The 24,344-nt window shown below is 38.6% G+C and overlaps 1 long non-coding RNA gene across 1 annotated transcript in view; it reads right to left on the bottom strand.

Annotated features, from left to right (window-relative positions):
• Positions 1–24,087, bottom strand: part of LOC103096231 (uncharacterized) — a 36,256-nt gene extending 12,169 nt beyond the window's left edge. The window contains exons 1-4 of the long non-coding RNA XR_457942.3: positions 23,917–24,087; positions 14,552–14,754; positions 13,255–13,515; positions 12,646–12,733 (exon numbers count right to left, since the gene is read on the bottom strand). This is a non-coding gene — a long non-coding RNA (uncharacterized LOC103096231). The remainder of the gene's footprint in view (positions 1–12,645; positions 12,734–13,254; positions 13,516–14,551; positions 14,755–23,916) is intronic.
• Between the last annotated feature and the right edge of the window lie 257 nt (positions 24,088–24,344).

Genomic DNA, 24,344 nt, shown 5'->3' with positions numbered 1-24,344 from the left:
TTGGTACTCAAGCTGTAGTAGACTCTGTAAAAAGGCAATAGGTAGGACCGGGAATAAGTACTGTTGTAAATAAGATCTGTTCAAGTTATTCTGTTTGCCAAACATTCAATCAAGGTGCATTCAGAAAGAGAGGTTTGGGTGGTAGACCTTTGGCAGATTGTCCATTCAAGAGTTTGCAAATGGATTAAATCAGCATGCCAAAAGTTGGCAGATACAAGTTTTGTCTGGTAATTGTGGATGGGTTAACAAAATGGCCTGGAGCTTTTCCATCTAATACAAATACAGCTAACTTTGTGGTAAAAGTGTCGATAAAGGAAATTACTTGGTGTACCACTTACCATAGATTCTGATAGATCTCATTTTACACAAGATATCCTGAAAAGAGTCTATGAGAATCTAGGAATAACACCTAAATATCATGTTTCTTATCATCCACAAAGTTCAGGTCAAGTGGAGTGTATGAATAGGGAACTCAAGACTATGGTGGGGAAAATTTGTGCTGGAACTCATCTAAAATGACAAGATATTCTTCCCATAGCTTTGTTTTACCTACATACAAGACCAAGAGCAGATTTACATATATCATTTTATGAATGCTCTTTGGACATGCTCCATTGCAGGCAAAAACTTGTAAGACAGTGTATACATCTCTCCTAGGAGGAGATTGCCAACTTGCTTCATATTTAAGTGCATTACAACAACAGCTTAGAGAACTGCATGATATGGAAGTATTGATCCAGTCTGGTCCATTAGATTATTCTTTTCATAATTTTCAATCAGGTCATATGATATATGTAAAAAATTTTGCTAAAATATCAGCAACACAAGAGGGTTGTGTAGGTCCATATACAAGTGTGTTAGTTTCACCATATTTAGTGAAAGTATTATGTAGAGATTCATGGTATCATTGCTCACATATTAAATTAGCTCATGGAATTGATAATGAAAATATACAAATTATTGAAGAAGAAAATGAGGAAGAATAAATTATGGAAAGCTCAGATTCATCAGTCAAAAAGAGTCTGTAGTCAAAAAGATCAGTAAGGAGAGGACCATTCCAGTGAAAGAGGACATTCTAATGGAAGAGGACATTGTAGATGAAGAGGACTCAAATAATTTATGGATATTGTAAAAGACTGAAAGACTTATAAATATTAAGATAAAGACTTTGTAAGAAATGTGCAATGAAGAGGATCAAGTAATTAATGGACTAATGGTTTAAAAGAATTAGGGTAATGTAATATAAAACAACATAAAATAACATAACATATATTCACATAAGCAATCATAAATACATTTTACTACCATGGATTCTGGAGAGGAAAAATTCTTCAAACAAGTTGAGAAGAGAAGGAATAATCTGAAGTTGTGTAAGTATATTGCATGCAATAGTAACATAAAAAATAACACAACAGTAACATTGACATAACACTAACAAAACAACATAACATAGCATGAATAGCAACATAACAAAAACATATACACAAAAACATAAACATGGTTAGGGTCCATTGAATCACTAGTTGAATTAGTGAAGCAATGTATAGCTAGATACTAACAAACTTATAATAAATTATAAAATAGTTATTTACTAACAAAAACAATTAGCTACTTAGTTTGGTATAAGAATATGAGTAGATAAGCCCAAAACTCACTTTTTGATAAAAACTGCTAGGAAAATTGGAAGACAGTATGGGAGAGATTACACCCTACACCAAGATAAACTCAGAATGGGTGAATGACCTGAATATAACGAAGGAAACTATAAGCAAATTAGGTGAACACAGAATAGTATACTTGTCAGATCTTTGGGAAAGGAAAGACTTTAAAACCAAGCAAGAGCTAGAAAAATCACAAAATGTAAAATCAATAATTTTGATTACATCAAATTAAAAAGTTTTTGTACAAACAAAACTAATGCATCCAAAATTAGAAGGGAAGCAATAAACTGGGAAACAATCTTCTTTACAAAAACCTCTGACAAAGGTCTAATTACTCAAATTTATAAAGAGCTAAACCAGTTGTACAAAAAATCAAGCCATTCTCCAATTGAAAAATGGGCAAGGGACATGAATAGGCAATTTTCAGTTAAAGAAATCAAAACTATTAATAAGCACATGAAAAAGTGTTCTAAATCTCTTATAATCAGAGAAATGCAAATCAAAATAACTTTGAGATATCACTTCACACCTAGAAGATTGGCTAACATGATAGCAAAAGAAAGTCGTGAGTGTTGGAGGGGATATGGCAAAGTTGGGACATTAATTCATTGTGGGTGGAGTTGTGAACTGATCCAACCATTCTGGAGGGCAATTTGGAACTATGGCCAAAGGGTGATAAAAGATTGTCTGCCCTTTGATCCAGCCATAGCACTGTTGGGTTTGTACCCCAGAGAGATAATAAGAAAAGAAACGTACAAGAATATTCATAGCTGTGCCCTTTGTGGTGGCAAAAAACTGGAAAATGAGGGGATGCCCATCAATTGGGGAATGGCTGAACAAATTGTGGTATCTGTTGGTGATGGAATACTATTGTGCTCAAAGGAATGATAAAGTGGAGGAATTCCATGGGGACTGGAACAACCTCCAGGAATTGATGCAGAGTGAGAGGAGCAGAACCAGGAAAACAATGTACACAGAGACTGATACACTGTGGTACAATTGAATGTAATGGATTTCTCCATTAGTGGCAATACAGTGATCCTGAACAACTAGGAGGAATCTACGAGAAAAACCACTATCCACACCCAGAGGAAACACTATGGGTGTAAAAACACCGAAGAAAAACAACTGCTTGAATACATGGGTTGAAGGGATATGGTTGGGGATGCAGACTCTAAATGAACATCCTAGTGTAAACAACAACATGGAAATAGGTTCTGATCAAGGACACAAGTAATACCCAATGAAATTGCACATGGGCTGCGGAAAGAGTGGGAGGAGGAGAGGGAGGGAAATAATGTGATTATTGTAACCAAGGAATAATGTTCTAAATTGACTAAATAAACTTATTCAAATGGCAGGAAAAAGAATATGGGTAGATAGGAGATTTTTGGAAGATAGGGCTTTAGTTAGATAGGATTAGAGTTTAAGATTGGTAAGATAAGGTAAGATACTGAACTACACTATAAAACACATTGCAACATACATAACAACATACATTACATAGCACATATGACATATAACATCACACCACACAAAATTGTAAATGCATATGTAAATATATGTAAATATTGTGTATTAGAATTAGGACTGCAAAATTAATTGTATTATAGTATGTATATGTATATATGTAACATATGTAAATACAAAGTGCGTATATGTATATTGTATAGCATACATATATCGTGTGTTATATACATGTATATATGTGTAAAGTTTATGTAAATAGATCACTTATGTTTAATTTTATCTATTGTTAAATGTATTTTGCATAAGTTTGATGATTTGCTTTAATTTTTTTGTAAAACTTATGCAATGTTGTATTTATTGTAACTTTCAAAAATGTTTTTGTCTAAGTTTGCTGTTTATGCATTGCAATAGTAGTAGAATTTTCTGTATTAGTTGATAAGAGTAGTAGTTTGTGATTTTAAAATTTTGCATGTATTTCTATTTATCTTGTGATTTTGATGTTATTTGCTTGTTTTGCTTTTGCATATGTTTGATTTGTATTTTGAACTTTGTAATTGTTCATTGTATAATTCCCCTTTTTCCTTTCCTTGATTAAATCCCTAGAATAGGATAGTATTATATAGGATAAGATATTTGAGTGTAGGCTATTTATTATTTTGGGTAGAAATTTTAGTTATAGAAGATTTAAGTATATTAAGTGCACAAATGCCAAAATAATGTTTTCAACAGAATTTTGGCTTTGTCAAAGGGGGGACTTTAGCAGAGCCAGGGAATTTAGCAGAGTAAGCTAGCAGCATGGGATGCTGCAAAACCAAGATTCCACAGAGCTTGCAAGGACTGGGTCAACATTCTAAGGCACTGAGAGGTAGCTGGGAACTAACTGACATTGTCTCTCTGGAAGCAGACAGAGAAGGTGTGGAAGTGTCTCTCTCTGAAGAAAAACAACCTTGGAGCTGCCAGGGAATTGAACCATCTTCAAGGAGTGGTTGAGTGGGTGATTACCCCACACTGGTGGACAGTGTGTGTGTGTTAATCCTCATTCCCCTCCTAAAATCCTGTGAGGACTTTCAATTTGAGACTGCTGTGTGACTCAGTGGAGGACTCTGATGTTGTGAGGATTTTAGGCCCTATTGACTTTACAAATCCCTCTTTATCTTTAATCACTTATTTAATTAGTTAGGTTAAGTTCTTTAGAAAAGTTTAAGGTTTTATATCTGGGTGGGTTAGAATATATATATATATATATATGTATATATATATATATATATATTGTTTAACCCTTCCTTCCAACCCTATTATAACAACACCCATATTCACAAGGCAATAGATCTATTCATCTTGTATTTAATTTGTATATATTTGTATGTGCTTATAAGTGTATATGTTGTTTCACCCAATAGAATGCAAACTCTTTGAATACAGCTATGGTTTCACTTTTATCTTTGCCTCACCAGCATATAGCACAGTTTCTGCCATATAATAGGTAACTAATAAATGCTTACTGATTTTTTGATTGATCAAAGTTTAATATATTATCGTCTTGCTAGATAGGACAATAAGACTCTTCTTTCATCAATTTCTCTGGATGGGAGTAGGGTAAGTAACAACAGAGAAAGGAAAATGGGGAAATGCCTAAAGATTTTAAAAAAGGCTTTAGAGTAAGCTTATAGAATTGAGATGTGTGGAGACATATAACTGGGAACATTGGGCTTGGAATTCAGGAGATGTAAATTCTAGTTCTGGTTCTTCTAATGATGAGCCATATCACCCTTGTTGGCTACTTCGCTTCCCTAGGTGTTCTTTAAGATCCTTCCTGACTCTAAAAGTTCATGAGTCAACCAATGAACAATAGGGCTAGGAGCCAAGGGACTGGGTATACAAGCTAGTCTGTGGCAGATATTGGGTACAAAATGTGGAATTGTGGCTACAGTACTAAATTTGGAGTTAGAGTACCTAAGTTTTATTTTCCACTATTCTGCTTCCTACCAGTGATTTTGAGCAAATTAACTAACCTTCTATGCCTTAATTTCTTCATATGAGATCATTGGACTCTATGAACTCTAAGATTCCTCACCATTCTAAATCTGTGAAATATGAACAAGATCTCTGAGATCTGTAAACATTCATTTTTCTAAGTTTTTGTCATCTCTCATGTTTCTTGTGTTTTGTTTTTCCCTCTATCCCATAGTAAATTTCCTTTTGAACTATTCTAGCTTTGTCTCAGAGATACTATGGGGGAAATATCCAGATGGTAAAAGTATCAGGGGTCCTAAGAAGCCAGAGACAATAGGGGAAATGTCAGCTAATTCTCTGGAAAAGGCAGGTGAATGTCTAGGTGTTAGGAGAAAGTTTGAAATGTAAACTGTGTCATTAAAAAAGGCACAAAATGCTATGAGGCTTTGAAAGAGAGAGATTGATTCTAGATGAGTGATTGAGGTCATATATCCAGGAAGGACTTTTTAAAAAATGTTAACCCCCCTAGGAAATACACACACACACACACACACACACACACACACACACACACACACACACACACACAAGATGAATGCTTACTCCTCTCGTTCCCATTCCAGGGGATGAGTCTATGGCTGTAATCACTTGGCTGCACACTAAGTATGCAGACAGGGCCAGACACTCCTCCCTAAATGCAAGATACCCTGACCTGGCTAACACTATTGACCAGGGATGAGAGTTCCCTGACTTTGAGCTGGGATAATCCCCAGGCTGGGTTCCAGACCTCCATACCATGCCTCCCATTTCTCTAAAAAAGGAGGCACACTAAGGTCTGGTATATAGCATTTAGAACTGAAAATGTCCAGAGTCCTTCTTTCCCATTCCCTATTTCCCACTCCTAGGAATTCTTATCTCTGGTTTACTGATTTGCCTCTTTCTCTGGGGCCTGGGGTACAAATTCCCTCGGGTTTTTCCCTCCCTTTGAGTCATCCATTCTCCACCTCTGTTTTCCTGACAATTTCAAAAACAGCTGGTCTTGGGATTTCCCAACCAAGATTATTCCTCAGTTTTGTTTTTACTTCCTTATATTTGGAATGTATTCTCCTTCTTCTCTGCCCTTATCCTGCCCTTCCTTCTCCTTTTATCTCCTCCCTCTTTCCCCTCCTTCTCTCATACTTTCCCATCCTCTTCAGGTTGTGGAAATACTGGGGAACTCCAAGAGTTTGTTCTACTCCCACACAGTCATCCCAGCACCAGAAGATACTGTTAGAGCCTCTCCCTATCTCCTCCCAGCCTTATCCCTCCAGTCTGAGGCTCCTCACCTATAACCTCTCCCAAATTCATCATGTTATGGAAAAGCACTGGATTCATTTCCCAGTTTTGCCATTTACTACCATTGCTTGTTACTAGCTTAGTGCTTGCTACTAGCTTAAATACCATTTCCTACATAAGGCTTTATCTGTTATCTCTCTCCACCTCTTCTAGTTGCTAGTAGATCTCCCATTAGATTATTCTTTACACTTTATGGCCAAGTCTCCCAAGGAGGAACTCTAGATTTACATGCCCCAAATTTGCTCTTGGAGAACCTAAACCCCCAGGGTCACTTTCTTCCTCTGATTCCACCTCTACCCCAAAGTAAAATTCCAGGGAAATCCCAAAACACAGACCTTGAGTATGGCTTATGTCTAGGGTTTGTAACAGTCTACCTTCACAAAGGTACTATGGATATGAGGCACGGTACAGTTTTTAAAAATTTCTTCCACAAATTGCATAACATTGGCAGACATATATGAACAAATCCAGAGGATATAAAATACTCACATAGTATATTATTTAGTTAGTCAGTCAATAAGACTAGAACTCTGGACTTCAATCCCCACAAGCCCTTGCTCCACTTCCCCAAGATGCTTTGTAATCTCACGGAATTCTGAGGTGGGCGAGATCGAGAAGGGATTTAAGCTGATTGCAAAGGTTTTTTGCTCTCTTTTTGGACTTCCGTTTTGGAGCAGAGGCGTCTCTTCCATGATGTGAGGTTATCTTGTCTAGGCCTCTGGCCTAGGCAAGTGTTTTTTCTTACTTGTATATTTTTAAATCCTTCATCTTTAATAAACCTCATAAAAATATAATACTCCTTACAAAGAGAAACTAATTTCTACCTGCCTCAGTCTCCCCTAAATTTTAATCTTTACAGTTTACAATATACTGGGGGAAAGACAATATACAAAAGAAAGGTAGAGGGAGGTTCCTGGGGAGGAAATCTGGTGAAGAAGCCCAAAGAAATCCAAAATTAGTGGAACCTCGATGGGAAATGAGGCTGTGTCTGAAGAAATATCAATTACACTTATGATAATTCTGCCCTAGAAGGTCAAGATCCTTTGTGAGACTTCTGAATTGATATTTTCCATTCACTTCAGATCTGTACTTTCCTAATCATTCACAGCAATTATTATAGAGAACTGAAAAGGTCTAGATCACTTTGTCATTTCTTAGTATGGCTTTAGTCCTTCAGCTGCAAGATCCTATTAACAGCCTTCTTTAAGAACCATGCTAAGAAGGAAGTCTCCTTCTTGGTGGCTGATATAAGATTCTAAATCTTGGAATCTTTCAAGCTTGAAATAATGTACAAAGTAATCTCAAGGCAGTAAAAACATTCCTTTCTCAAGTTGTTAGTTCCTGTCCTGTACAAAGAAGGAAACAGGGGGCAGTAGGGTAGCTCAGTGGATTGAGAGCCAGGCCTAGAGATGGGAGTTCCTAGGTTCAAATGTAACCTCAGACACTTCCCAGCTGTGTGACCCTGGGCAAATCACTTGACCCTCATTGCCTAGCCCTTACCACTCTTCTGCCTTGGAGCCAATGCATAGTATTGACTCCAAGATGGAAGGTAAGGTTTAAAAAAAAAAGAAGGAAACAGGCAGAAGAAGGCTACTAGTAATTAGAAATGCCACTCTCAGGGCAAGTATATGTTTTCCACTATCTTGTGATTCTGTTTAAAGTGGTCATTGATGCTGTAATGAGGTGGGGGGGGGAAGAAATACCACTCCTCCCCCAAAGAAATCTAAGAGAGGGAAAGTACTAGTAAAGAGCTTAAAATTTAAGGTATTTCCACAGCTCATTTTTATAGGCAATTGTTAAATTTATCGTTGGACTGAATATTTAATTGGTCACCAGGGATTTAATTACTAAATACCAAAAATGAATTACTAAAATAAAATGGAATTTATGGCAGTTTATTTACAATAGAGGGAAGATATTAAGGAAGAGAGAAAAGGAGAGAGAGAGAGAGAGAGAGAGAGAGAGAGAGAGAGAGAGAGAGAGAGAGAGAGAGAGAGAGAGAGAGAGAGAGAGAGAGAGAGAGAGAGAGAAAACAAGCTCTGGCTTCCTCTGAGACAAGTAGTAATTCTAAGACCCCAGCCAGGGGAAAGGAGTCTCAAGATGATGGACCTTTCCCAGAGGCTCATGCCTCCAGAAAGGGCAAGGAAGGAAGTCAGCCTTTACACTCAACACATTGTCATCAACATCAACATCAACCAGCAGCTTCTTTTATCAGCCTCAACTCCAAGTGACTTTACTCCAAGTGACTCCCTTCAAGTCTATCTTCACTCCAAGTCCAAGTGTCTGTCCTCCGTGTGTCTGTTTTCACTTTTAAAGACCTTTTTCTCTTGTGTCACTTCCCCTAAATTTTTATGTCTACCAATCACAGCCGACACTCCACTCCAGGACTGCCCACTCTTTCACATGTGGGTCACAGACCTCCCACTCAATGTATGAAATGGGTGTTCACACCTTTTTGTGGTTAAAATCCCAAATGGGTAGATCTTCATACTCAACTTTAAGTATTGTGTTTACACTTTGGGGATTAAAATCTAAAAATAGACGGGATTATAATTTAATCTGTGAAATCAAGAAAGAGTTAAGTACCAACCAGAAGAGAGACAAATCCAATCTTCACACTATGGAGTTGTAGCAGGGGGCCAGGGAGTATTCCCCCATATGAGTTTGTCCTCACCTGTCTTAACAAACCATTATAATGCATCCCCATTCCCTGATAAATCAGAGGAGCTGCTTCTCAATTCTAGGGTGCATAGTTAGCACTAAGGAAAGTATTCCTTTCTAACAAAGAAAGATCCACAATATATATGCATGAAGATTAGAAACTTTAAAAATATCTATATGTATGTATAAATTTTTGTATCCTTTAATAGAATGCAAACTCCCTGAGAGTAAGGATGATTCCATTTTTGTTAGACTCTAGCATGGCACTTGACACAGAGTAGGCATTTTATAAATGCTTGAAGACTGACTCTTTCAGAAACTGGTTTGGTGAGGAGAAGGGGTAAGTGTTGGCAAACCTTTCAGAAACTGTGTGTCCAAACTGTACCTTCAAGCCACCTGTGAGCCTCCTGTATTACTTTGAAGAACCAAGGGAGGAAGTGCTCACATTGGGCTGCTGGATAGAGAGGCAGGGCATGCAAAAAATGTCCTCAGGCAAGGTGGAGAGGGGGACCAGGGCATGCCTGCCATACCTTCACCTGTACAGGAAGGGGAGGTGCTGCTATGAGACTTTAAAGTCTTCACACTCATTTATGAGACATTCATATGGGTTCTCCCCATTTCCCTTACTCTCTTTCCTCTTTCTTATTTTTCTTCATATGCTGAAATATTTATTGGAAATGAAGCCCACAAAAAATGTATTTTTAAAAACTCACACATTTCTGTGCATATCCTGAATTCCAGACACTTTAGAATAATCATCTGCTTGCTTTGCTTTGCATCAAAGAGCTTCTTTGTGATGTAAATGTTTCTGAACATTTTTGGAGAACTTTATGAAGATTTTCTCTTTCTCAACTCAGAGCCCCCATCCAGGAAGACTAGAAAAATGCATGCATGCTACTTCTATTCCCACCTAAGGATGCAAAGATTAACTTCATTTGAGAACACAGTTCACACTAGAAGAAAAGGAACCTTTGGGTGGTTTGTTTTTGTTTTTGTTTTTTTCTTTTGAGGAAACAAAACAGATGCTCAAACTCTTCCTATTAAACCTGCCAGCAAAGGTACCTATCCTCTTCTAAAATGCTACTACAGGGAAAAATTTCCTATTTCCCTTAATCTTCTTTTACCTGTAGGATTTTATCTGTCTAGTTTACCCCTATTTAATATAAAATGTGGAAATCTGTCTCTATATTTGTTACATACAATCACCCATTTCTAGTCTTTAGATATGTATATAATTTCTCAGGCACAGTCCTAAACGTGAAGGCTTCTTTTGTGGACCACCACCTCCTCTCCAAGATCTGCCACAGGGAATGCTCTATGCTTCTCTCAGTCTCTGTTCCATCTCTATTTATGTCTCTTGTTCTCTGGCTCTGGTTATCTGTCTGTCTGTCTGTCTGACTACCCTAACCCCCACCCCACCCCCATCCTTAACTCCTTTTACTTCCTGATTCTTCATGGCTCTGTATCATGGCAACCCAGTCCACTATTTTCTCTGACAGGCAAAAGCAAACCTCTGGAGTTCCCCAATCTTTGGATACCATATCTCTGGTGTGAGATGAAGGCAAAATCTCTAGGGTCTTTTTCCACACTTCCCAGTCCCCAAGTTTGCTCTTCTGTCTGGCTACCTTCAGGCAAGAACAACTCATTTGGAAAGTGGGTAAGGGGCCTAAAGGACTCAGAAGATCCATAAAGTACACAGTTCATAATAGGAGAAAAAAGAATCTTTCCGTGGTTCGTTTTTTTTTCTTTTAAGGAGGAAATAAAACAGATGCTCAAACAATTTCTATTAAGCCTGCCAGCAGTTACCCATCCTCTTCTAAAATGCTACTCCAGGGGGAAACTCCCTTATTTCCCTTAATATTCTTTTACCTGTAAAATTTTATATGTTCACAAAAAGACAAAACAAACAAACAAAAAACTATGGTATAAGGCAAGACTGGTGCTAATTACACATTACTAAAAACTTTCAGGGGCTTCCCACAGCCTTTTACCTATTGAAAAATTTTCTTAGCTAGGCATTCAAAAAATTCCTTGTTCTAGCCCCAACTTATACTTCTAGCTTAAAAAAAAAATTAACACAGGGAGCTCTCTGGTGAGGAATTTCCCTTTACCAATACCAAACAGAAACTGTTCTGTGGCTTAGAGACTATGGGTGAGAAATGACCTGCCAAGGTTACACAGCCAGTATTGTATCACAGGATTTGAAACTATGTCTTTCTGACAGAGCCCTAATCACTAACCACTTCACCTGGCCAGTCTTCTCTCTAATATATTACCTTCCCATGTCCTTTCAAAAAGTCTCATTGTGGCATGGAAGTGAGCCTGGGTTCTCCAAAGCTATGCCAAGAGGGCCTGAGCTCTGGCACATTTTATCATGCTGGAAGATTTTGAGTATGGTTCTGGCCATCATTTATGTCTGTTTCCCAAGCACAATTTAACATGGAGAAACTCACACCCCCCCTCCCCGCCCCCCACCCCATGCCTGCTTTCTTCCCTCCCCTTTGCTCAGAGGTTCTCTCTCCCTTACCGGGGCTTCTACCCTCCAGTTGTTGTTTATACTTTGTATAGAATACAAACTTCTAGAGACTAGGGATTGTCTTTCATATCCCTACCTAAGCACTTTTCCTAGCACATAATAAATGCATAATTAAATGCCTCCAGGCTGTCTATTTTCCCTAATGTTTCAGTTATCCCTGTGACTACGGTAACAAGTTGGGTGGTACAGTGCAGGAGGAAAACAAGGAGGACTGTGGGACAAAGAGCTCTTTTTGTGGCCGCTCTTCTTAATCAAACCTCAGGAAAGCAGCTAGGTGAAGATCAGGGCTGATATGACAAAGGAAGAGGGGCAAAGGCCTTACAAAGGAGAAATGAACTCATACCCCCACCTGCTGGCTAAATTTTTATGCTCACTAATATACTTACAAAATACATAGCCTCTAGTCCTTCTGATTTGGGGCTCTCCCAGACCTCTAGGAAAGCTGGGTCTGATGCCCAAGAGAGCAGGATAACCTACCTCCCAGAGTTGTTATGAGGATCAAATTACATAAGAATTATAAGTTGCTTAATACATTACCTGGAATATGATAAGTACTCCATAAATGCAGTGCGGCGGATAGAGTGCTGGGCCTGGAGTCAGTAGGACTCATCTTTCTGAGTTAAAATCTGGCCTCAGACACTTACTAGCTGTGTGACTCTGGGCAAGTCACTTAACCCTTTTTGTCTCTGTTTCCTCATCTGAGCTGGAGAAAAAAATGGCAAACTACTCCAGCATCTTTGCCAAGATAATACCAAACAGGGTTATAAAGAATCAAATACAACTGAACAACAAAATATCAATGCTATTTACCATTATTATTAACCATGCAGTGCTCTGAACAACTCACTAGGACTTTAAGTTGCAGAGAAGGTGCTGATGGTGCTAGAAGAAGGGTTTACCTCATTAGGAGTTCCCTAAATATGTTTGGCCAAAAAATGGAGTTGCCTCATAGAGTTGCTGTAAGGCTCAAATGAAGTAGGGGACCAAAGACCTCAACATGTCACAGAAATTGTTAGATTTTACTCTTACCAGCTTTGAGGCTAGGCCCACATTACTCAGCTCCTTAGAGTCCTGGTGTCCTTCTCTGTAATACAGGGATAAGGATAAAGCAGCATGCCTGGAGAATAGAAAGTTGATCCTGGAATTAGGAAGTCTGATATCTTCTGCTGTGTACCCCCCTAGGCCAGTGTTGGCAAAGTAATGAATGGCACACATGCAGAGTTCGGGGCACTCAGGGAGCTGTTCTGTCCCCCCTCTTCCCAGTGATGGAGGACATTTTTTTGCATGCCCTGCCCCTCTGTCCAGCCGCCCAAAGTGAGTACTTCCTCCTTCCTCTCTTTTTTAGACAGCTTGAAATTGCAGACTGGACATGCAAACCTGAAAACCTTTGCCAAGCCACTCTGTATGGGGAGTGCAGGAAGAACTAGCCCCTCTGGTGGAAGAGCTTGCCAAACCCTTTTCAGAGCTATCCATTTACCTTTGGTGTCCACCTTTCCCCCATTTCTCCCCTATGGCTACAAGAAACATAGCAGCCACATCCCGGTAAAACCATGCATTTGGGCTAAACCAGAGTAAGTGAAACCAACAGACCTCAAACCCATCAGTGATGTGGAGGGTGGGGGTGGGGGCAATATCTACACTAAGCATGTGAAGACTTCTTCCAATAGAATGGGTAGATGAGAACAATCTGTTCCAGTGGCCATGAAGGTGAATAAAGCAGGTGCCTTGAAGTGCTTAGAGCTTGTGAGACATCAAATATGCCAAAGTAAGCCACTGCATCCTGGGCCATCAACAGTTGTCTTGATTTTTGCCTTGCCAATGGACTGGAGGAAAGAGCAATTCTGATGACTCGATGCAACTCTGCCTAACAAATCCAATTCACATTCTTGTCATGGCAGCCTTCAAAAACAAAGGATGAAAAACAATAAGGTAAGTCTTATAGTCATTAGTATCCTGACTTTGCAGATGAGGAAATAGAAACCCAGAGAAGTTAAGCTGCTTGCCTAGGATAACATATCTACTGTGTCAAGATAGGCTTTGAAACCAGATCACTCCTGAATACAATTGCAGCCTTCCTCCACTATGTTGTTTTCTCAATGCATAGTTGAAGATCATTGGCTGTAGGCAAGTCACTGGCCCTCTCTGGGGCTCAGTCTCTTGTAAAATGAAAGGGTTTTTCTAGATTAGGGATATTATATTTAAATGTAAAGACCATTCTCAGCTCCATTGTTGGTTCTTGGGCTATCTCTTGCCAACCCCTATATTATATGATCTTCAAGGTAGACGTTTTTATACTTGTTCACTCCCATTAAATGGGAAGGTCTCTGAGAGTAGAGCCCAAGTTCTATCAGACTTAGAGTTTAAGAAATGTTTACAGAGTTGAATTGAATTATCTGCTCTCTAATAGCTCTATAGGTTCTGAATTACTGATTTTAAAGGAGAATGAAGTAACAGGGACACCTGTTCACTTGTTTGAGCCAGTCAACTGAGGTCTCTCCCAGTTGTGAGATTCTTTGGAGTCTGCTCTGGTCCTGTATCACACTACACCTGCTGTATTACACTCAGGAGAGAAAGAATAGTGTCACCTATCTGATCATGAGAATTTTCAAGGTATTTTCCCTTGGTGGCAAACACCAAAAAAGCAGAGTGTTTTTTTGCCAATATAGAAGGATTCTGAGCCTTGATTGGCCAAAAGACAATGTTGTAGCTGATTCACACTTGGGAATATTTTAAGGTAAGAAAAGGGAAAAGCAAAGAACCTACTAAGACTATAAAAGACTGCCGAAGAAACTAAGGTGCAGTCTTTGCAGTCATTCCATCAGCAAAGGGTAACAAGTAGACAACAGAAAACACAAAGAAAACATTTAAGAATGTCTCTAAACAATGAGACAGGAACTAATCTATTCAGGGTTGTAAATGACTAGGATTTACTCACATATTCTGGAGATTACTGTTCACTGGAAAGGTTTCTCTTGAATTTCCAAAAGTTCTGATCTGTTTTCCTTCTCATTTCAATAACATCTATTTGTCCATACAGCAGGTGGCAATTGTTCAAGGCAGGATTTGGATTAAGAATTTTCTGGAGTTAAACATTGTGAGTTGTGCTCTCCAGGTATTGATTAGTTTTCTAGGTGAAGGCTATGAGCAAAAAAAAAAAAGAAAAGAAAAGAAAAGAAAGAAAGAAAAAGAAAAAAGAAAAAAGAGAGAAAAGAAAAGAAAAATCACCTCAAATGCCAAAGTTTCTAAAGACCCTTCATGTCCGTTGAATCTCTGACAAAAATGGTACATATTATATATTACATGGAAGGAGCTAACCCCAAAGACTCAACCTGGGCCTTTAAGTATGGATAAGTTTGACAGTCCATGAAGAGAAAAGAATGTGTTGGGAGAGGGTGTTTTAGGAATAGGGAATGGTGGAGGAAATATAGGGAAACTGAAGGATCTGATTAGAGAAAGTAAGTCAGTTTTGGACTTAATCCTATGGCAATGGGGAGGCACTAATTTTTTTTCCTTTTTTTAAAAATTTTATTTAGTCAATTTAGAACATTATTCCTTGGTTACAAAAATCATATTTTTCCCTCCCTCCCCTACCCCCACCCTTCTCATAGCCCACGCACAATTCCACTGGGTATTACATGTGTCTTTGATCAGAACCTATTTCCATGTTGTTGGTGTTTGCATTAGGATGTTCATTTAGAGTCTACATTCTCAGCTATATCCCCTCAACCCATGTATTCAAGCAACTGTTTTTCTTCTGTGTTTCTACTCTCACAGTTTTTCCTTTGAATGTGGATAATGTTCTTTCTCATAGATCCCTCCAGGTTGTTCAGGACCACTGCATTGCAACTAATGGAGAAGTCCATTGCATTCAATTGTACCACAGTGTATCAGTCTTTGTGTACAATGTTCTCTTGGTTCTGCTCCTTTCACTGTGCATTAATTCCTGGAGGTAATTCCAGTTCCAATGGATTTCCTCCAGTTTATTATTCCTTTGAGCACAATAGTATTCCATCACTAACATATACCACAATTTGTTCAGCCATCCCCCAATTGATGGGCATCCCCTCATTTTCCAATTTTTTTTGCCACCACAAGGAGTGCAGCTATGAATATTCTTGTACATGTATTTTTCCTTATCATCTCTTTGGGGTACAAACCCAGCAGTATTATGGCTGGGTCAAAGGGCAGACAGTCTTTTAGTGCCCTTTGGGCATAGTTCCAAATTGCCCTCCAGAATGGTTGGATCAGTTCACAACTCCACCAGCAATACATTAATGTCCCAACTTTGCCACATCCCCTCCAGCATTCATTACTTTCCATTGCTGTCATGTTAGCCAATCTGCTAGATGTGAGGTGATACCTCAGAGTTGTTTTGATTTGCATCTCTCTGATTATAAGAGATTTAGAACACTTTTTCATGTGCTTATTAATAGTTTTTATCTTTAATTGAAAATTGCCTATTCATGTCCCTTGCCCATTTATCAGTTGGAGAATGGCTTGATTTTTTTATACAATTGATTTAGTTTTTTATAAATTTGAGTAATTAGACCTTTGTCAGAGGTTTTTGTTATGAATATTGTTTCCCAATTTGTTACTTCCCTTCTAATTTTGGTTGCATTGGTTTTGTTTGTATAAAAACTTTTTAATTTTATGTAAACAAAATTATTTATTTTACATTTTGTGATTTTTTTTAACTCTTGCTTGGTTTTAAAATCTTTCCTTTCCCAAAGATGTCTGTGTTCACCTAATTTACTTATAGTTTCTTTCTTTATGTTCAAGTCATTCACCCATTCTGAGTTTATCTTGGTGTAGGGTGTGAGATGTTGATCCAAACAGAGCCACTTATTTATTGAATAAAGTATGAAACTCAATTCAGTAAACATTGATTAAGCTTCTATACCAAGTGCTATGCTAAGTCTAGGGAATACAAAGACAAAAATCAAATAATCCCTGCCTTTAAGGAACTTACATTCTGCTAGGGAAAACAATATGTCCACAAAAGTAAATATAGTATGTAAAAGTAATTTCTAGGAGAGATAACTAATACTGTGTTCAGGAAAAGGTTCATGTAGGAAATGGCACCAGACCTATGTTTTGAAAAAACCTAGGAATTCTCTGAGTTAGAGGGGAAGAGATAATTCATCCCATATCAGCAGAGGCAGAAGATAGAATGCTCTGTATCAGAAAGAGACCTAATAGGCTAGTTTGACTGGTTAAAGCCCAGACTGATTCTTAGTATCATGAGTGTGGCTCCAGAGTTTAGAGAATTATGTAAGGCCATGAGATCAGTCCAGTGGGAGAAGTGGAAGGACTCAATCTTTCAGTAAAAGAGCCCAAGGAGTGTGTGGGGAAATGGGTATGGGGGACCTTTGGGATGTTGTATCTGACTACTGGACAATGCACCCAACCAGGCACCTGTTAAGTAAAGAAAGGCTATAGAGCCATGGTGATGAATCTATGACATATATGCCAGAGGGGGCACTCTGTGGACATGGGTGCTATCACCCCAGAATAATTTGCTAGAGTTCATTACTAGAAAGTCAGAGGGATATAGGGTTGGGCTACTTCCCTCCCCCTGAGGGAATTTCTGAGGACATTTCTCACATCACTAGCCCCTCTAAAAGGTCCCTGGCTGCCTTTTCTACTTCCTATTTTTTGTTGTTGTTGTTGTTGTTTTACCCTGAGGAGGAGACTGAACATGGTTCCTGAGATGAAATTCAGGAAAGATTTCATGAAGAAAGGATTCTTTTCACCTCTAACTCAGAGAATCTCTAGGTTTCTTGTGTCTAGACTTGGAGGTAACCCTGTAGTTTTTTTAAACCCTTAATTTTTGTTTTAGAATCAATGCTGTATTTGGTTCCGTGGCAGAAGAGTGATAAGGGCTAGTCAATGGGGCTTAAGTGACTTGCCCAAGGTCACACAGCTAAGAATAACCTTGTGATTCTGAAAGGTCTGAAGCTTCTGGGTTCATCAAAGAGTGTCTGAAGCAAAAACAGGATCTTCAGAAGTAGCTGAGCACAAAGTTCAGAGGAGGTTCAGGTTTACAATGGAGCAAGTATGTAGAACCAAAGTAAATTGTGAAATGTCTTATCAGTGATCCCATTCACTTTATCCCATTATGTTTTGATGGAGTTTATCATCTTCCCTGCAGATTGCACCAGTGAATTTACTGAATCCTGTTTTAAGTTCTTATGTGCTCTTGAGAGGGTCCTGTTTTTATCATTCTTTTTTCATGTAGGAATAAATTACCTGTACTGTGCCTGATTCATATTGTACATTGAGCACATTTTTTACTTTCTCTGTTGGGGAAAGCCTTAGATATAAGCCATAAGTAAGAAATTATCCCTGGAAGTGCCAGGGAGGAATTGAAAAAATTGAAGATGAGAAAAGAAAGCCTTCCTCCCCCATTAGCAGTTAGGACCCCACCCCCACCCCCAAGACCTTAACTTAGCCAATCCCATGCCTGGATCCAAGAGAAGGAAAGATGAGTGCCAAGACATGTTGGTGACTCAGCAGTAGTTCCTCAAGGTTACACATATTTTTATGGCAATTTATTTATCAAATAAATTAAAGCATATGTAACCTGGAGCTTCACTCATCCCTCCCACAATCCTGGTTCCAAGGTTGCTGCTGATTAAATTCCTGATCCTATGGGGTCACCTCCAGCAACTGAAACAGGACAAACAACACAGAACAGAAACAAACATTTCCAGGCCCATTTTTTAGAGGCAGATAAAAGAAAAGGAGCCAGAGAAGGATGTTCCTTACCCTCTCATCAATTCAGTTTATGGTGTCCATATTGGACAAAGGAGATAAAAGTTGCCCAAAAGGAGTAGCAGAAATGGTGAACAGCTGTCTTACCATCCTATTTAAAGATATAGGCAATCAAAAAAAGACTCTCCCCATCCAAATGGTAGGAACTCAGGGACCATAGGCTCTATATTGGCCAAACTGGGAAGGCTCAAAAGGTCTCTCTCAAGGATATTGCCATGTTAGAACTGGATAGGGCCAGAGAAGCTCAGATTGAATGTATAAAATACTTTACAAATGATAAAGCATTGCATAGGTTCATAAATCTAGACCTGGAAGGGACCTCAGAAGTCAGCCATTGTCCAACCCCTTTGTTTTACAAAGGAGGAAACTTATAGACAGCAGTTATTATCCTTATTATCATTATATAGGGTGTAACCAGGAATAGCCTAAAGACATCTCCCCATACTAGGTGGAGACATCCCTGATGAGATGAGTGATGACATCTCCTTAATGGAGTATGAATGTGAAGCTTGCTCAATATGAATAGGCTAGAAAATGAGGTCTTTGCTCTGTCTTTGATTCATCTTCCTATGAAAGGGATAGACATCCCTATTATAACACTTGAAATTCAGGGTAATTGTTGATAGAGCTCTTCTGCTAACATCAGAAAGCATATGTTTACACAGACCAGCCTTCAGACCCTGGAATGTGAAATCTGTACTTTCTCCCAGGAAATCCCTTGGCCACAAAAATGGAAGCTATGGAAAAATAGTGGCATCAAAGCCAAAGAATTCTTGGAGAGGGGAACCATTTGACCCAAGAGGTGCCAGAATCCAGGGGTAGTGGTGGAGTGGGGAGAATTCCTGGACTTAGACTGTTGGAGAGGGGAGAGGAGAATTTCCTGGAAAACTCGAATGTTCCTTATCAAGGCCAAATTCCCATTCTAGAAAAGAAAAAAACAAACAAACATGTGGCATTAGAGCCATAATGTGGAGGCACAAATTTCTATCCTGTCTACCACTTCTACAGTAAATGATGTAAACTGTTCAGGTCCTGTGGAAAAGAGAAACTGACTCGATAGTTACCACTGATACTGTTCTCTTCTGAAGGAGTCTCAACTATAAGGTGTGAGTATCTAGAGGATAGTATAAGACTCTGGAGGAAGGTAAGAGTCACTGGAGAGAGAGAAGAATAGGCTTTCACTCTTTAAGAACTCCTCTTTATCCTTTTTGCAGTTATTCTATGGTATTAAATAAAGGCTATCCTTTAAATTCAATTCAATAAATAGTTGTTATATATCTACTATTTTTCAGGCACTGTGCTAAGTATTGGGATGCAAGTAAGGAAAAGAAATCTGGTCCCCATCCTCAAAGAGTTTACAATCTGATAGAGAAAGACAGGCTACCAGAGATACCTGGCATGAGAGAATGCTGGTCCAGCAGGGCTGCTTTTGAAAAATGGAGAGCTCCATAGAAAGTTCTGAGCTGAGCACTCTCTAAAGAAAAGATCTGGTTGTGGTATATGATGGTAATGGAATACCATTGTGCTGTAAGGAATGATGAACAAGATTTCAGAAAGAACTGGAAAGACCTACATGAACTGATGCAGAGTGAAATAAGAAGAATTAAGAGAACATTATATGGAGGAACTGAAATATTGTGGAATAATAAAATGTGATAGACTTTGCTACTAAGAGTAATACAATGAATGATTCAGGACAATTCTAAGGGACTTATGAAAAAGAATGCTATCTACCTCCAGAGAAAAAACTGTTGGGACTATAATTGTAGATGGAAACATATGATTTATCACTTGTTTATTTGGGTATATGATTTGGGGTTTTGGTTTTATAAGATAATTCACTTACAAAAAATGAATAATATGAGAATATGTTTTGCATGATAACATATTTATAACCCAGATTGAATTGTTTGTCAGCTCCTGGAGGAGAGAGGAAAGAGGGGAGAGAGACAACATATATCATATAACTTCAGAAAACTTATGTGGAAATCTGTTACTAAAATAAAATTAATTCATTTAAAAATAATTAATTAAAAAAACATAAAGGAAAGACTTGGGATGAGTTTAGTGCTCTATCCTCCAGCACTCCAATCAAAGAGGAGAGGCAACTGAGTGAATATGAAAAAGTGAGTCAATCAGTAATGTTGATGAGATTGTAGGTGACCCTGGGAATCCAAAAGATTATCCTGCATATACAATAGATTTTTATAGTTTGAGTGCTTGCATGGGAACAAAGAACGCTTTCATTGTCATCCATATAGACTAAGATGTGAACTGTGTCCTGATGTTCCCGGGGGGATACCCTGGGTAGGGGCACAAGACAAAGACAAATTAGTGATAAGTCTCCCAAATCTGTGTAAACCTGAAGATTGTGGTTCTGGGCCATGGGCTCCAAATATTAAACTTGCAGGCTGTATTTCTATGTACCCCAACCCCTGGTCTTAGGCAGTAATAATGTGTCATGTGGGGAGCAGTGATGTGTCATGGGATGTTACTTAACTTTTTTTTTTAATTAGGAAAAGGTAGTCTATGTGTATTGAGAGTGGGTAGGGATGTTATTGGGAAATTTCTGTAGTAGGAAAAAAAGCAAAATGCTTTTCCAAAATATTTTTAGATGGGGAAAAAAGTGCTACATGCCTTGTGTGCACTTTTTTCAATTCTATACTAGCTGATGCACCATAAAAGCTCTTTATGTTTTAAATATCTAACTTGCTATAGTTTGTGTCCTTCAGACACTGCTGACATAGCACTCTAAGCCAAATCTGGGAAGCTAGCACTTTCACTCACTTTTTGGGAGATAGAACAAATTTCTATACAGGACAAGAAGACCTTGAATCTCCTTAAGGATTCATATCTCTAAGGGAGAGTCACAGAAAGACAATTTGGAACTTTAGCTATGGACAAACCGGAGATTGGCATGACCTAAACACAAGTTTTCACTGTTTCCTAAAATAAGGGAGCTCTTCAGATGGTATCCCAGGAGCACAGAACTTTGCATATAGTAGTCTCTTAATCAATATTTATTGAATTGTTAGGCAAAAAGCAGCTGGGTGGTTGTCACCACAACAAAAAGGGCAGAAAGAAAAGCAAGGGTATATGACTGCCATCCTGTGATTCCTCTTTGAAATTGCTTTGGTTTTATGAAACACAAGAAATTTGAGAAAAAAATAGAAAATCCCCTAGCCGGGGTGTCAGAAGCTCTGGGATTTAGGCCTTTCTTTGACCTCTGATTCACTGTGGGACCTTGAGCAAGCCTCTTCTCTTTCAGCCTCAGTTTCTTCAACTGTAAAAGAAGTGGGGGAAGACTTACCTTTGGTGATTCCCTAAAGTTCTGCTGCTTGTTTATTCTACGGTTGGTGGTGAATTGGGATAAGAGACAAATGACATATTGTCTTGGTAGTGCATGGAGGCCCTACTAAGGTGGGGAGACTCAAGAAATTAGGCTCCCTATTATCACTGCCCCCCCAATGCTATTCACATATGTACTGCCTTTCTGAACATCAGCTAGTCCCCACTAACTTGAAGAACCACAGACAATTGCACCATCTGGTGGCTTTGGGGTAAGATTGCACCATATTCCTTAGCATTTACCAGGTAATAAGAGCAAAACCCCCAAATTTAAATTACATCACTTCTTCCTACAAGGATCCTTGAACTTCGGACATGAGCATGCCCAAAAAAAGAATAGAGAAGCTCTCTGAAGGTGTCATCAAAGTCACAGCTACTACTGATCTCATGGCAAAAAGTCATCATGGTTCAACCCATCAGGATTCCTTCCAGTGAAGACCATGGGAAGCTCACAGCATATTCCAGCATATAAGACTTCACCAAAACAGATTTTGGACAAATTACAAAAGAGCTACCTCAGGAAATAGGGAGCTCCCAACCACTGAAACTTTTCAGGGAAAGACTAGATGACAACTTCTGGAGATATCTGTTCAGGTATAAATTAGAGTAGATTATTTCTGACAAATCTTCCATTTTTGAGATTCTCTGAAGCAGAGGAATTTGTCCAGCATATATGTTCTCTTTTGGCTTCTATTTTATAAAGCTATCATTTATTTTACACACTTGTGTACTATGCCTATCGCCAATTGTGGTTAACACTCAAAACAAGAGAACATTCATAAATTGTTTCTGAATGAAATTTGATGTCTAAACTTAAATACTTATGGAAGAAGTTTTGCCTCTATGATGTAAACCTCAAAATTTCTCAGACTTATGAATGTTGGAAATTTCCCCCATTGGGGAATCTTCTACTTAAAAAGTTCCCTAGCAGATAGTGAGAATTCTACTTGAATGTGAGGGCTCCTTGCCTTGGGAATATCCCTACTCCACCCAACTTAGGACTGCTTTAGGACAGAGAGCTCCTTGAGAACAATTAAAGTGCTTTGGTCCATGCTTATGGAAGGGACAGGAAGTTCTTTGAGTCATGACTATTTTAGAATTGATACAATGGGATACTAAGTACCTATAAAGGTGGGGCAACTTGTAAACTACTTAAACCTAAAAGGGTGATAACTTATTCAGAGGTTTTTTCTTAATGAAATTTGTCGACACAGCAGTATTTTTTTCTGACTTACTAAAGAGATTAAAACTACTCAGCTGTGAATTCAAAATGGGCTGTCCTTTAGAAACATCTACAGTGATTGGTAGATGTAAGGATTTAGGGGAGGTGACATAGGAGATTTTTGCCCTTAAAGATAAGAGCTCAGAGAAGAGCTGGATCTGATTCTGAGGGAGCTCATTTTGAGAAGACTCATTCTGAGGATCACGAATGCTGACTCTCATTCTGAAGGAGAGCTCCTTGAGGAGCTCCTCTGAGGGGCTCTGTAGGAGCTCTGGAGGCTCTTGAGAGAGGCCCTTTGAAACAATCTCTGGCTGGAAGACTCTTTGAGGAAGGACGCTGGCCTGGTGTCACTAGTATCCTTGTTTAGTCAGACCTTGTGGTGAGTGTTAAAAAACTGACTGATTTCTCTTTTAAGACTCAGGTCTAGGCCATATTGGCTTGAGACCCTTCATACTTATTCCTTTCTTTCTCTCTCTTTCCTTGATTACTCATTGTATTGTTAATTAAAATCTCTATAAAACCCAATTGACTTGGGTATTTGAATAATTGGGAATATTTCCCTGGCGACCACCTTATATTTGATTTTAAAACCAAGACACTGTAGTGAAACATATTTCTGCGGTCAAATTTACTCACCCTCTCTTATATCTATCACAATTATATCTTCCACTATTTTAATCACTACAGTTTAAGACCTCAACCATTTTAAATCTCACGATGACACATCTTTAATAAATAAAAACTTGCTTAAAAAAAAAAAAGACCTTACCATAGGGTCACTTAATACAGAGGGATAAATAATAAAATCAGGAAAGGTACACAGGGATAATGGACCCCCTGGGCCTTCACATGATCTACTGGGAAAAGAGTCTTGCCTCTTGACTCTTTCTTGCTCTATGACTAATGAGTGTTAGGCTGAGCTGAATAGGAACCCATTAATGCTATTCTCTCTCTACCTTTTTATCCACTGGCTGTCGCAAGCATCTTTAAGGGGGCCTCCTTCATAGAGTACTCCTCAAATTGACTCTCTTCTCCATCCCTGAAACACCAGTGGTTCTTTGTTAGCTCCTAGATCAAATATAAAAACCTTGATTAATTTCTTAAAATCTTCCTACTTTTCTAGTCTGCTTACACATGATTTTCCTCCACATAATCTGCAATTCAATAACTTTGGCCTCCTAGCGGTTCTTTTCACATAATTCTTCCCCTCCCCATTCTGTGAACATTTTTACTGGCCATTTCTCAAGTAAATTCCTTAAGATCAGGGACTGACTTTTGCTTCTTTTTGTATCTTTGGCACTTAGTGCAGGGCCTGGTCATAGTCAATACTAATAAATGTTTAGTATTGGTTTATTGGAATGCTTTTCCTCCCTCATCCCTACTT

Source organism: Monodelphis domestica, chromosome 1 (genome assembly GCF_027887165.1).
Source record: "Monodelphis domestica isolate mMonDom1 chromosome 1, mMonDom1.pri, whole genome shotgun sequence".
NCBI lineage: Eukaryota > Metazoa > Chordata > Mammalia > Didelphimorphia > Didelphidae > Monodelphis > Monodelphis domestica.
This window is presented reverse-complemented; position numbering and strand designations above follow the sequence as displayed.